Raw genomic sequence first — 16,535 nt, forward strand, 5'->3', positions numbered from 1 at the left:
GCAAAACCATCATGCCCACAAACATTTTGATCATATTTGCTGAATTAATTTATTTTTCTGGTTTTGATTTTACTTGTGACTTAGAACTAAAGTGCATCTGCAAAATGAAGGGATCACGTCTGTTCTGCAAATTTTTGGGAGGCTGATACAGCTATGAAATTGGAAATAATTTGTTTATATCCTATTTCTCATTTTCTGTCTAAGGGTATGAACACATCACTTTTTACCATGCTCCTGCCTTGAACATTCCTCTTTGTTCTGAAACAAACTGGTTTGTCAGTCTAGTGTTTCAATCCTGCTGTGTCTTCTATACCTTTAAAGGCACACAAATAAACTGTTTAATCCTTTAATTACTGTGGAAGTGTTTCTGCTTGTTCTTTTGCTACACTTTATTGTCCTTGCCATGTAATGCTTGCTTATTCAAACTCTTTGCAGCCATGTTTCTTTCCCACACCCTAAGCAAAAGGGTAATGCAACCACCATTTCTCCCATTTTTTTCCTGTTAGGTTATTAGCACTGAGGTGTTAACAATCACAATCTGTTAGCAACATATCTTGTTAGAATTTATGAGACCTGAAATACCTCACTGCTAAGGCAGGCCTCTGCTATACATTTTGATAAACTGCTAATAAATGCCTTTTCATAAATGTAAACATACAGTTTGAGTAGCTGATATATACAGTAAGATATAGCTGCATGTTGATGTCTTTCAGATGCTGATATCTCATTCAGAACAGCTTCCCTCTAAACATGTTATCTGACTAGGCACAACTGGATCAGCCAAACCACAGCAGCTTCCTGAGAGTATCATACAGTGAATAGCAAAGACCCTGAGATATAGGGCTGGTCCAATGGAACTATATAATTCTGCTCATATCTTTTATCTCTGTCCCCTTGTGAGATATTAAAGCTATAAGTAGGATAGCCATCCAGTGCTCTCAAGTTTTATGCCTTGAGTGCACAGGAGGATTAAATGAATGTTTGAAGCTGTTACTAACTACCTGTTTGCCTCAGTCGTTCTCTGAAGGACCACCATGGACATCTGAAGGATCTCAAGAAAGGAAGAACATTATAAGGGTCTGTAGAAACACCTATCAGATCTTCCAAATTATGATAAGATGGCTTCCTACTTCCTGGAGATGAAGACCTTGTTTCTGGGTCTGTTAGTAGCTTTTCTGAATATCAAACAAGCATCTCCTAATGTGTAAGGCTATTTGCTACAGCAGAAACCAAGGAAAATTAGCTTCAATGTCCATTAAGGGTTCTACAAATAGCCCAGGTAGGCAGTACTGTTGGTCCTCTTCTGTGAGTGCACCTGAATGTATATGCTTTGGCTTCTAAGTGCTTTCCATTTCATGGGCACACAACCAGGCTTGGCTGTTCTGCTAGCAGGGACATCTTACAGGTTGGACTTACACATTCTGCTTCTAGAGATCTAGTTATGAAGTTATAGCTATGAGGCCCAGCCCAGAATCCTACTCCAGGTTCCTTTTCATCTCTGGAGCTGTGAACTGTCTCTGCAAAGCCCACATATACCCCATATATCAATGTCCCTGTCACATTACAGCCACTGATTGACTGATTTAATGGGCTGAACATAGCCTTTCCTTCACATGCAGGCACAAACCTTTTTACTCCACTCTCTTCCACCTGACTTATCACCTAACACCTCTGGAAGTTTCTCTTCCGAAGCAAAATCAGTCAGTCTCCAGGAAAGGAACAACAATCCCCTCCTTGCAGAAGGATATCCAGCAGACACAAACACATTGCAAAACATATCACGGTATGCACACTTTGCAAAACTTTGCTTTTCCACGAATCCATTGATGACATTTCTTGCCTGTATACTTGTCTCCCCTTGCAGTACCATGTTTGGAAACATTGCTAGACATATGCATACAGTTTTCTCTTTGCTTGAGCAAATAGGCATTTTCATATCCTTGTCTGAAACAGAATAATTGCCCCCCTTGCTGTCCTAGGGCTGACCATGATCTTAGGTATTCCAGAATACCAAGGAGAAAAACACTCCTGAGCTCACAGCACAACATGGCAGGAAATGAAACCAATTATCCAAGACCTAACACAGACTCAGGTAAAGAACTACTAACAGCCACCCATTCTGCTTTAGTATGTGATACACAAGAATGTCACTGTCCCCATTTGAAACATCTGCGTCTGTTCACAATCCTTAAAGCATGACTATTTGCTAACACTCATTTTTATCTTTAGAAACTCAGAAATTTAGTGAAAGAGATGGGGTCAACAGAGATGATGATGAAGTTAGCAGGTCACAGCCAGCCAGCCAGTCTGGACTGCACAACTTCTGCAATGTGAGTGTCCCACTGAGCTCAGCAGAGATTCAGCAGCTGGGTACATGTCAGTACTCATGTGCTTGAAACAGAAATATCATCACCTGCAAAAGTCCTTCCAGTGCAGTGTTTATGCTCTCCATCCAGTTCAGGTGGGAAGTTAGATAGAAGCAGTGGCTACATCTGGCAGTCCAGTGCAGCTGCCTCCAGGGGCAGCAGCTGAGCTCTGAAGCAAAAAGCAGATAGAAAAGCAGTGGATACGGCAGATCTGTGGAAAGTAAATGAAAGGTTAGACACAAGAAAATACAAAAGATCACATGAAAGGCACAAGAAAAACTGGCACAAAATCATAAAATCATCCAATGTAGGCAGTGACTGTTCATGACCTTACCTTCTAAGTACATGTTGAATTGGCCCTAATCTGCTCTACTAGATAATCCATCTCTGCATAGATATAGCATAGCTGGTTTTATCATTATACTTCATAACTACGTCTAAAATCAAATAAACCCTATGTTCTCAAACCTCCAAATTTTATAAATTCATATTAAAATTCCACCATATACAAAATAATGACTGTCTTGTTTTAATAGAACCTTCTAGATTCATTTTTGTTAAGCCTTATATTTATTGAAAAGCATAATACAAGAAAGAGCTTTTGCTTCTAAATCTCTTTTAAAACATCAACTTGAGAGCTTTTCCACTAACAAACTGTGTTTACATATATATATATATATGTATATACATACAAACACTACTATGTATGTGTATATGTATGTATATGGTTTCCTGACCTTATGGAAATTTCAGCATCCTGTAGTTGTGACTTATACACGATGCTAACAAAACAATAGAAAACAGGTCTGGAAAGGATCTCAGAAAATCATTTAGTCTTTCTGTTGCAGTGCAGGATCAGCTTTGTCGCACTTGATGAAGTTTGTCTATTCTGTCCTTAAAAGCTTTCAGTGACAGATATGGCTTCGTTCCCATTAAAAAACAAACAAAAACAAACAAACAAACAAACAAACAAACAAAACCCACCTTATTTCAATACTAAGGTTGGAATAAAAAGTTAAATTTAAAAATCTTTAAGACAGAGTACAGTCTTCTTTTTCCCTTTTGTTCATTCTTTGTTAAAATAAAGTTCAGCACATTGTTTTCTGTCTGATTTGAGGATTAGAAACACTGAAAAATATTTCTTTTCAAAACCAAGAGCACTGAACAAAAAAAACGACTTGGGTGGTATTGATTACAATGACATAGAATTCCACTAGCCTAAATCCCAGTAAAAAAGAAAGAGTCAGAAAGACTCTCTTTTATAATTTTTCATATTTTTCAGATTTCTATTTACTAGCTTCTTTCTACTAACTCTAAATGCTATCCCAAAGTCACTTCCAGGTGACTGAGGCTAAGCTCGTGGTAAGAGACAGGCAAGTTAATAAGTTCAACTTATTCTGCAACTGGAATTGCCTGGCTATATATGTGAAGTGAAAGAAACCTTAATTTTCTTTATCTTCATGTTTGCTCCAATAGTAGAGAGTTGTAAGAGAAGCACTAAGGCTGGTGTGGGCTGAATTAAAGTTTCTGTGCAAAAGCAGCACACAAAAGGGCGTGAGGGTATCAATGGATAAAAAGCTGCACGAGCTGGCAATGTGCAATCACAGCCATGAAAGTCACCCGTATCCCGGGATGCATCGAAGCATGACCAGCAGGTTGAAGGAGATGATTCTGCCCCTCTACTCGTCTCCGGTGAGACTCCACCAGCAGTCTTGTGTCCAGCTGTGGAGCCCTCAGCACAGAAAACACATGGACCTGTTGGAGAGGGGCCAGAGGAGACTCACAAAGATAATCAGAGGAATGGAACACCTCTGCTACGAGGACAGGCTGAAAGAGTTGGGGTTGTTCAGGCTGGAGAAGAGAAGGCTCCAGGGAGACTTTATTGCAGCCTTTCAGTACTTTAAAGGGGACTTATAAGATAGGGGTGAAGTTTTTGGCAGGACCCATTGCAATAGGACAAGGGATAATGGTGTTAAACTAGAGGGGAGATTCAGACTAGATATACGGAGGAAATTTTTCACAATAAGGGAGGTAAAACACTGGAACAGGTTGCCTAGAGAGGTAGTTGATGCCATATCCCTGGAAACATTCAAGATTAGATTGGATATGGCTCTGAACAACCTGATCTAGTTGCAGATGGCCCCGCTCATTGCAGGAGCAGTAGACTAGATGACCTTTAAAGGTCCCTGCCAACCCAAACTATTCTATGATTCTATAAGAAACAGTACTGCAAGAGCTGAAAGAAGGGCTTGTGTTGATGGCAAAGGACAAAACTGACAGCAATCAAACTGGCAAAGACTGAGGAATGTGGTTTTGTCAAGATCAGAGGGCTTGTGTTCTGATAACTGGAGAATGGCAACAAAGACAGACCATACTGTATGTACCATTCCTTTTCCCCTTAACAGGATTGCAGATTGTAACTTTAAAGATACCTCAAATGAGGAAACAAATACAATGGGCAACACATGATCTAAGATTCATGGAAAGTGAAATTAAATGCTGAAACAGAAGAATAACCCTAAAATAATGTTTGATTTTTAAGTGGTATTGAAGAGCAGCCCAAAGACCCTTTTGTTATTGCCAGTGAAAAGAAAGCTAAGAGACATAGTAAAGAATCAACAACCAGTATCCTTTTTCATCCACATAACACACAGATGATCATTTGGACACACATGTCTCTGTGCTTGTGAGTATGTGGGTAAGAGTGAGTGAAAACCTAGAGCTGACTGAAATCAGTCTTGTTTAAAATGATTTTCTGTGAGTTTTCACATTGAAGTTTTTACACAAATTTCCCACAAAGCTGAGGAGAAAAAGGACATTCATATTAAATTTGTTGGAAATGATCCCCAAAGAGAGACCACTTAAAATAAAACGTGTAATCACTTGAGCAAAGGACTTGTTTAAGAAATTTGTTCTTTCTGTGAGTGCCTTGATCATGAAGCAATAGAGTTATGGTGTGACTAAATTATTTCTTGATAATAGAATCATCATTATTATCTCTTCTATTAGCTATGTTTTAGAAAGTAGAGCTCTGATTGAATTTGAAGGATCTCAGATCTTTTCGTGAAGTTAGGCATATCTCAAGCAACATTTTCAGACTGGATCCCTCTGAAGTCTTAACAGCTGTTTTGGATAGTGTTTGGGTTCTGCAATAGCAAAGGTGGAAGCCAAGCACTGAGCTCCTTATACTGGGAGTGCAGAGAAAAAACTCCAAGTGCCAAGGAAACAGTCAGGATGACTTTCTGAAATGAAGAACTTACAGCCACCACATGAAGGTTTTTGATGTGTGACTGTACTGAATATGAGATTAAGACACGTAAATCAAAGCGTTATAGGCATCTAAGCTGTGGAACTGGTTTATTTGCTAGTAAGGTCATAGCCTTCATGTCTGCTCTAAGGTGAATCAAGCTGCCCTTCAGACTCCAACTCAGATTAAATTTCTACTGACTATAATGGGGTCATAGACATATCTGTATGCATTTAAATATAAAAATCTAAATTTAAGGGTCTTAATGTCTAGACAAGTATCACTGTCATGCACATATCTTGCTCTAGATGTCATTGGTCTTTCTTTGTCCATGCCTTTAAACCACATTTCTGCAACAGTTTGTTTATGAATGTCCCTCTATTTTTCATGATTGACAACATTTTTACTGTGACCAATTTGTAATTGTTCCCACTTTGTCCAAATAACAGCATTAAACATTGTTAATTCATGCTTAAATTATGCATTTATTGAATTAAAGTTTCATTTTGTGTCATAGAACAGTTTCATACAGCTAAAAATTGGCATATTCATAACTGCTCTAGTTTTTTGGTGGTATCTATGCCTAGCATAACAAGGCTAATATTTCCTGAAGATTTAACAATAGACAGACTACGTGACACGAAAATCAGTATGTCTGGAGCAATTATTTACTGTTTAGCTCCCATAATTTTTCTATCATTTCCAGATAACATGCCATGCAAAAATGTTCAGACAGTTGTATTATAACAGTTCAGGTTACATTTTTCTTTTTACAGTGAGAGTAAACTCTTGTTCTTCAAAGTCCTGACAACAATGATACCTCAAATCTCTTGCTTAGTCACATAACAACATTTATATCTAACGATAACATACTTTTCCCCCACATTTGGCTGCTGATAGTTTCAGTACAGAACAAAATATTCTTAGTTTCCAAAGAATGAGATCAAAAATCTGCCCTTTTTCATGCTGTTCTTGCTTGTAAACTCACTATGACTTTACAGTTGTTAAGATTACAAGTAGGAATCCAGACTTTGGGGTTTTATTTGCAGTTCTTTGCTGTCTGTCCAGACCTGTGCAGTCCCTTAACTTTCATTTCTGTGGTTGGTTTGTTTGTTTGTTTGTTTGTTTTCTTGGGTTTTTTGTTTGGGTTTTTTGTGTCTAGGGTTCATGGTATAGCCTAGAACCTCATATAATGCAGCATAAAACCAAATTTTAACAAGAATTGTATATGTCACAGTGTTGATTTTTAAACCTATTTTACTCATCTTAAACTAGAGTGTTGATTTTTGAATGAAGTCCTGATTATCCTTTCTACTGTTACACACAAACACCCTTTAAAACTTCATTTTGATTATGTTTGCCCTGATTTGGGTCACTTTACAGAGTTCCAGGAAGTAACATCTCCTTTGCTCCCTCCCTGTGGTCATGGTGTGAAGTCGAGGAAAGAATGCTGCACGGGCAGTGCAGGAGGAGCAGTCTCATGGGAATACCTCCTCCCAAATGGGCATCCCTCTTCCATCACCTGTGGAGCTGTACAGAGAGCTTAGCATCCATCCACCCACCCACCTTTGACAGAGCTGATCATGAACGAGGCTCTGAGCAACCTGATCTAGTTGAAGATGTCCCTGCTCCTTGGAGGGGGGTTGGACTAGATGACCTTTAAAGGTCCCTTCCAACCTGAACTATTCTATAATTTTATGAATCAGTGCCATCTTTATTGATTATAGCCCTATAGTCTTGGATATTCCTGCATGTTGTTAGTAATGCTTTATTTCTTTTGGTTCACATCAAGAAAACATATGTCTAAGTGCAGGGGAAATGAGCTCTAGCGGTGATACGGATAGCCTTCCACTGGTCCACATATATCCTGGCTGTGGTGTAGTGCACAGACAAATGTTGAAGACCCATCATTAATTTTTCATGGCCTATCAAGAGAGGTATGATGGAAAAAACATCTATGGAAAATGTAAGATGAGTCACAGAACATTAAACATTTTCTTTCTTGCTTTGCTAACAGATTAAGGCTATCCTGTTGCCATTTAATTCTGCCAAAAATACCAGAAGTCACTATGTTAATTATCCTTAGGATAGGTTGTCACTAGCCTAAAGGCTGAAATGATTATTTCTTTGTTTTTATATATATATATGTATATATATATATATGTATGTATGTCAATATCTGTCAATATTTAATACCTGCCTACTGTGATTTTTGAAATATGTGATTTTTTAAAAATTTGTGGATTTTATCCTATGCTTACATAAACCGATTTTAGTAGCATGTTCCATTTTGCTCAACACTACAGCTGAAGGTCTTACTTTTCAAAGTTGATGCAAAATATAAAATACACTGAAACTGTGAACTAAGTCTGACTATTCTATATCTCAGTTTAAAACTACTGTGTCATTTTTTCCCTGTGTACAAGCAAATAATTACTTTATGTTATAAAAATGAAAAAAAAAATTAGTTTTTTTCTCTTCCCTGTATTCTATTGATTAAGGTGTTGGCCCACCCTACCAAGTGAGACTAGGGATGAGTTAACTCTGAGTATTCTGTGCAGTAACACAAAGTGACAATAGACAATCACCTGAGAGGTCCAATTCAATCACGAATTTAGTAAAAGCACTCAGCTGAATTACAAATTACAGCAAAAGGGTGACTTGGCAAAAGTTTGTAACTATATCATAAAACTTAGCAAGACTTTAACAACAAAACTCGGAAGATACTACTCTTATGTGCCCAGAATAAAACAAACAGAGAGAAAGTGAGAGAGAGAAAAAAAGGAGAGATAGGTTAATATATCAGAAAAAAAAGGTAAGATCTCACCACTCCATTGCTCTTGATGGTGGGTGCCAAACTTAGCTAATGCCTTGCAGCACACACACACACACACATGCACACACACAAAAACACAAAACAGAGAGACAGACCGACAGACAAACTGACGACCTAAGTTTCTCACGTGAGGAAGTTTTATAACCCAGTCCATTTGCATGAGAGATAGGAGAGGACAGGTTGTCTCCTCCCTCTGCTTGCTCTTCATGCTAATTAAGAAGATTTTTCTAGAAACAGGAAATAGGTCAATGGTCAATAAATGGTTGCAGTACTGACCAGAAGTGAGTTGTTTTGTTCATTAGGAGTAGCTGTTGTTTCGTGGTTTCTCCTAGTAGTTCATTGTCCACCAGGTGGTCCATCTTTGATCTCCCAATCAGACCAGGAGACCTTGACAGCAACACTGTTAATTGTCTCTGTCTCAAAAATTTATGCCTTCATTTCACAGAACCTTGGAAAAGACAGACTGCCTCCACAGCCATCTATCTTTTCAGCCCAAAGTAGCAAAAAACAGATGTTTAAGGCATAACGTGGTCCTTTGTCTTACAAAAGATGAGCCATGGGGAGCGGTGCTTCAAGGCTGCCACAGATGTTCTTGCATAAAAGGGGAAGACTGCTTCAGATTCTGACATATTAAAAAGAAAATTTGAATATGCATTTTTTCTTCTCACATGAGTGCTCCAACTGTTGCTTTTTGGAGGGAATATGTGTATCCACTACCACATGGGCTGTAAAAGCCTTTATCGTTCATCGGAAATGCTATGAGAACATCCTTTAAATTGGTCATCTAAAAGAAGATATCTGGGAAGATGTCTGGTTTGGCAATCCTGCCAGAAAATATTTTTCAGTGTAGGTCCCCAAGCAATGCAGTGACAACCAGTGTAAAGTGGCAGAAGCACCTCAGTGGCAGAAAAACACACAGTACCCAAATTGCAGGATTCTGTGTCTGCAAAGTTGTGGAAGCTGGCACTACTCGAGACTTTTGCATTAAGCATCTTTTGGTATTAGACCTCTGCCTCAGAAAACTGAGAAAACTGCTACCTCCTCACCTTGCAGGGATTGTGGGGAAATAAATGCCTTGAATTTTGCATTGTCCTGAGATCAACAGATAAATAGTTTTTCATGTAGCTTTCTAGGATAAGATACTGTGTTCAGGACCCGTGAGAAAATCCTCAGTTTAAACAGATGAACAATGCAAAACAGTGGGGTGGAAAATTTACAGATGGCACAGAAATATTCTGAGGAATGAAGCCAACATTTTTAAGTATAAATCCTCAGAAGTCACACATACAGCGAAAGAAACATCTTGTCTGAAAGAAGCTTCTCAGAAGTGATGGCTCCACCAACACAGACTGCCCCTTCAGGTCTAATTCTAATTTTAGGACTTAAGTGAGCATTCAAGTTTGAAAATATTTGTCTGTTGCTATAATGCTTTAAACCAGGAGTAAAATAGGTAGAGCAGGTCATGCCATTAAATATTCAAACATAGTAGCTACTCATAGAGCCAGACTCCCAGGTATCACAATCACTTTCTATTATCTAAGGAAGGACTAGAGCTTCAAGCACTTTTACACAAGGGCATCAACTGATCACTGTGGTGGGTTGACTCTGCCTGGACACCAGGTGCCCACCAAAACTGTTCTATCACTCCCCTTGTCAGCTGGACCAGGAAGACAAAATACAATTAAATGCTCATAGGTTGAGATAAGGACAGGGAGAGATTGCTCACCAATTAACGTCATGGGTAAAACAGACTCAACTTGGGGAAATTAATTCATTCCAATCAAATCAGAGTAAGATAATGAGAAATACAAAACAAATCATAAAACACCTTCCCCACACCCATCCCTTCTTCTTAGGCTTAACTTTACTGCTGATTTTCTTTACTTCTTCCCCTTCCAGCAGCAGAGTGGGACAGGGAATGGGGGTTGTGGTCAGTTCATCACATGTTGTCTCTGCGGCTCCTTCCTCCTCAGAGGAGGACTCTTCACACTCTTCCCTGCTCCAGCCTGGGGTCCCTTCCACAGGAGACAGTCCACCAGGAACTTCTCCATCATGAGTTCTTCCCATGGGCTTCAGTTCTTCACTAACTGCTCCGGTGTGGGTCCCTTTCACAGGCTGCAGTCCCTCAGGAACACACTGCTGCCATCTGAGTCCCCCACAGGATCACAAGTCCTGCCAGTAAACCTGCTCCAGCCTGGGCTCCTCTCTCCATAAGGTCACAGGTACTGCCAGGACTCTGCTCCAGTGGGAGCTTCGCATGTGGTCACAGGCTCCTTTGGGCATCCACCTGCTCCTGCATGCATTTCTACATGGGTGCAGGTGGATCTCTGCTTCACCATGGACCTCCATGGGCTGCAGGGCGACAGCCGGCCTCACCATGGGCTGCACCATGGGCTGCAGGAGAATCTCTCCTCCAGCTCCTGGGGCACCTCCTGCCCTCCTGAGCTGACCCTGGTGTCTGCAGAGCTGTTTCTCTCTTTCTCTTCGGCTGCAGTTGTGCGAGGCTTTTTTCCCCCTTCTTAAATACGTTATCCCAGAGGTGCTACCACCATCACTGATGGGCTCAGCCTTGGCCAGCAGTGGGTCCATCTTGCAGCTGGCTGGCATTGGCTGTGTTGGATGTGGTGGAAGCTTCTAGCAGCATCTCACAGAAGCCACCCCTGTAGCCCTTCACTACAAAAACCTTGCCACGCAAACCCAGTACAAATATTTTGAACAAAAATTTGTCCCAGAAAAATAGCAAACATGATGGTCTGTATGAAAATCATCAAAAGACGCTATAGCAATTAACTCTCTCTTCCTTTTTTCTCTTAATTCCCTCTCTTTAGTTCATCTTTTCCATTTTGTTCATTCAATTTTTTTCTCTCATTTAACCTCCTTCAGAAATTGTATTCCCAAGCAAGCCTCCTATTTCTTTAATCCTCACTCAGTAACTCCTACAGTGGTGTAAATCAGGCTTTGGAATCAGTGTACTGATATCCTCCTGTGACTGACAAGTCAATGGATCAACTGTATTCAGATTTCTGAAGGCAGTTTTTCCTGTCTCTGACTGACAGAATGAGCTCAGGACAGATTATTTTAACCTCCTCTCATTTTATTTCTTGTAACCCAGTCCAGATATTTTTTTTTTTAACTTGACACCATATAGAATTAAAATTTCTCATTCTTCTTCCTTTCCTCTCCCCAGTCTCTTTCCTCAACAATGTTTTCCAACCTCATCTCTTAGCTCTGTGAATTTTTCTCCTATAAGAAAAAGATCAAATTAACTTACATTATTTCTTCACTGTTTTTATTTATATTTAAGAAATACAGCTCTCTGATGGTACAAGGAAGGACTTTTTTAGTTGAATATAGTCACACATTTTTAGAAATTGATGACAAAGAATGATACACTATTTCACTATCATAGTTTATGTGGTTCACAAAACAATTTTGTACTTGAGAATATGTATCAAAACATGGTTATATGTACACTATACATATACATATACATATACATATACATATACATATACATATACATATACATATACATATACATATACATATACATATACATATACATATACATATGTGAAAGGATGGGAAGGGTGTATGCATGTATTTGGATAAATATTATCATTTTAAAAACAAGGCTAGAAATATAAACTGGAAATCTGTCACAGAAACACATAAAGCCCCCAAATGACTGAGCTTTTACTTTCAAAAAAGCAACTGTTTTGATGAATTCCTGCATTTACTAAAATAAAATAAAGTGGTTATTAATTTCTATCCATAAATTAATGTCTTGAAGTCTTTTTATTCTATGCAGATCATATGAGAGTACATTCTTTCTTTTTGAAAAGAAGATGAAGTTATGAATACCAAGATTATAATATTTTACTAAATTTGGACCAGTTTTGCAGTTGTTGAGGGTAAATTCCATGTATTTTCAGTAGAAGTTTAACTGGAGAGTTGTAGATTCAGTCCCAGTACTTCCAGTATCTCACCATGATAGACAGTATATTCTAGTCATAAATAAAGCCATCTAATTAAACCCATGACATTTCTTAAACCACAACATATTTGAAGGACACTGAATTTATTATGCAAAAGCATCCATTACGAACATATGATCCTTGAAATTAATTCCCAATGTATATTTGGAGAGAGGCAATCATGTCATTGTGTGGAAATAACTAAATTTTCTAAATGTTTTATTTTCTAAATGTTCTGTTTTCTATATAAAGCCCTTGTCTGCATGTTTAGAATAACTATGTAAGAAAGTTATTTAAAGGAGGATGGCCAATCAACAATGCGTATTTCAGAAATGAACTAGAATACTGCTGAGTTTGGAAACCTAGAGAAGTGTCTTTTCCCCGTCAAGCTTTGCCTCATTCATGATTGCTACACAACAGTGACATTCCTTTTCCTGAGCAGCAAGATAGATTTTTATGGAACATCTGGTTGAAATAGCATTTTTGTCTTTCACTGACTTAAGATGATGAAAGCATTGTATTTTCAAACTACTTATGCAGTAGTTTGAAAAAATAACTTCATTGTTTTTCTGAATCCTCTGTGGGTCTTTGGCAAGGAATTTGGACGATGGCTTTAGGAACTGCTCATATAGCACAGACAGAATACATGTTCTCTTGATGGAGGAATCCCAGGAGGAACAGCAGAGCTGACATGTGACGCATGCTGGTTATTAAACTACATCTCAGGGAGTGTACCAGAAGTGATTTGCAGGCCACGCCTCCATTAATAAAGATGAACTTCAGTAGATACCATTATTAGCAACTCTGCTGGGAAAGTTAACTATTAAGATTATATGGAAAACAATTCAATTCACCAATAGCTTTCAAGATTACTTTCATTTTGATGTAGAATGAAAAGAAAAGCAAGTGGATTTTTGTCCCAAACAAAATTCTGTTGAAATAGCTCTTTAAGTTTCAAGAACAGAAGTTGTGTGATCACAAGAAGTAATCAGAGAACCCTGCCAGAGATCCATCATAATATTAATTTCTGCTGAAACTTCAAGAAATGTACACATCCAAGAAATTTCCCAGCCATGGCAAATCTGGATATTGCAACATCTTTCCATTTCAATGAAAGCAGTTCTTGTAATTATGTATAAAACTAACATAAACACTACAAATCTTCTCTTACAACAGTGCAAACAAATTATTAGTAACATGAGTCCTATTTTGCACTTCTAAAGGAAATTGGTTAAAATGGATAGGAGAAAAATGCAATGGAAATCAGAGGTATTTTGTGATCATCACTCTTAATGGGTTGATTTAGATCTCTTTTATTCAAAACACATATTTCCTTCAAATAAGGGTTTCAAAAGGCACATTTTCTCCTTTTATACCCTTAAAACTCCACTGAAAAAGAAACTTTGATATATGAGACTGCCAACAGGATTAAATAAAACAATATTTTAAAAATTATTCAAGCAGAATATATTGTTGCTTTGGCCCACAGTGTTGGGATAAATCAGGGAAAGGAAGGACATGACCACTATGTCTGAGCATGATCTCATTGAGAAGTACATAAGCCAATGTCGCGAGAGAGTCTGGTGCAAAGCAGTTAGGTCTCACTCTTCTCCCTACTACTGCTCCTCTTTCTATTTTACTAAATGTAGCATGCAAAGGAAAACCAGAGTTCACACAGCCATGCTGTAAAAGGATTAAAAAAAAAAACATTTTTCAAAAACTGCACTCAACTATTATAAGTAGTAGGTAAGCATTATCTGTAGCACGTAATTCCTGATTATTTGGGATCGATACTTTCAAAATGTTAATCTTTTTTCTATAAAATTTATTAATAAAATTGTACAGTTTTACCTATATATCTTTAAAGCCATACAGCAAGTGTGTCAAACTCATTTTCACTAGGAGACACATCAGCCTCACAGTTGCCTTCAAAGGGCCAAATGTAATTTATCACTGTATAAATGTAAGTACTCCATTTATAGAGTCCTAAAATTACATTTGGCGAGGCTGATGTGGTCGTCGGTCAAAATCAGTTTGACACCACTGCCACACAGTAACATGTGTCATTTCTCAATATTCTACCAACAATATTTCATGAAGTGACTATGTTATTATAAAAAATTAAACATTTTCAGAAGAATATGGGTGAGACAGAGGGGGAGCGAAGGCCTCTTGTCCTTGTATATTACTTCAGAAAAAGAAACTACAATGGCTCCACACAACTCTCCTTAGAGTTCATAGAAGTCTTGACAGAGGCCAGTAATACTTATAATGCCAGACATTTCACAATATGCCTAATATTTTTATCAGTTCATGAATTGACTAATTCCCCAGGAATGTAATGTATTTTCTGTGCGCTTTTCGTATTATTAAAGTAACATGATTTTTAAATAAATTAATGTTTGCATGAAACTGGAAGTTGACTAATAAGTTTACTGGCAAAGAAAGGAGACTGGATTTTTCTGTGAGAAACTAGTAAGTCAAAATTAAAATAAAGGATATAGGGAAACTAAGGCAGCTGCTGCTATGAAACGCCACTGCAATGTATGTGCTTGAAAGATTTGACTTAGCTCCAGATACGTACAAAGTCCAAGATGTCGTCTGATACTTTTAATTTCCAAATTAGTAAGAAAATAAAGGCAACATAAACAGGGTAAGAGTCTTGCGAAGGCACTGTTGTATTTGTTACAGCAGAAGTAAGGCAAAAGTCAGAGTCCTGACACAATTCCTCATCACAACAGATTTTCTGGACAATGGAATTTGTGTAGAGAGACCAGACATTCATAGATAGTTAATTTCCTAGTTTAGTGTGCAAAAGGAAAAAAGAGGGAAAATATGCTTAATCTACCATAATTTGTACAATTTTTTGTTCAAATTCATGAAAGTTCCATCCTTCTCTTTATTGACATACACTTAAGTATTATCTTATCTGACTTACAAGTGAAAATAGAATAGAAAATGTCCTAACAGTGTCAATGCCATGTATAACTTCATTTAAATCAGTTCACCTGTTCATTTGTCCCAGGTTTAGAGTCATGTATTTTCTTCTAGGGCACTGAAATAATTCCTGATTTACACAACAAAAGTGCAACAGATCTCTGGTCCTTTAGCATGAGATTGTTCTTTTATGAACATGAGTGGACTTCATTCTAAAAGATATATAGAAATTATGCATTTCTCCAGGTAAATTAGCTGAGAGATTGATCTGATTTGGGAAAATAAAAAATATTTTAGGTAAATTAAATTGATTATCTGGGATTTCTAATTGTTAGGATGCAGAAAATTGAAGGAAAGGGGGGAAAAAAATCTCAGCTTTCTCCTAGAAAAACTGCCAGAGTACGTCTGGAAAAGCAACTGGACCTAGAAATAGTTGCTAAATACTTAATGAGACAAAGGAGCTGTACTTCATTACTTCATTTTTAGCTGTTCAGTATTGACTACAATTGTTAGGCACTATGTGTTTCTTAATGAAAGAAATTATTTAATGTAACTTTTTATGTGACATTATTTTCATTATTTGATATCATTTTGCACTGATGTTATTTATTTTACAAAAATGAAAATATTTTAGACCTGTCCTAATGTAATTTAGAGCAGAAAGAGGCCTTTAGAGTTACTAGAAAGGCAGGTGGTAGAGATAACCATAGCCGATACTTTCCAGTAGAAGTTGTCCATAGAATCATAGAGTAGTTTGAGTTGGAAGGGACGCCCAAAGGCCAGCTAGCCAAACTGCCCTGCAATGAGCAGGGACATCATCAAATATACAGTCATTCTTTGCTTTAAGTCAATTCACAGAACTGCTGAAAAAGTTGTTGGAGCAGTTACTTTAAACTTGCCCAACAACAGCTGTTGAAGCTGACATTTTCCATACTGGAAATCTAGCTGAGCCTGGAAACTTTTAGAAAACCTTAGCAATAACACTTTGGTTATTTGTGGCAAGAAAATAAGGGAAAACAGGTTGTTTTCTACATACTAAACCCAAATATTTCTTGGCAATACTTTGGCCTCATCTCACTCTGCCCCTGTCTTCCTCTCCTCCATACTTTGCTTCATGGTTTTGTACCTGAGCAAGACATTGATATCTCAAGGATGGACCTGTCACTATCCCT

The sequence above is a fragment of the Nesoenas mayeri genome, assembly GCF_963082525.1.
Source record: "Nesoenas mayeri genome assembly, chromosome: 3".
Classification (NCBI taxonomy): Eukaryota; Metazoa; Chordata; class Aves; order Columbiformes; family Columbidae; genus Nesoenas; species Nesoenas mayeri.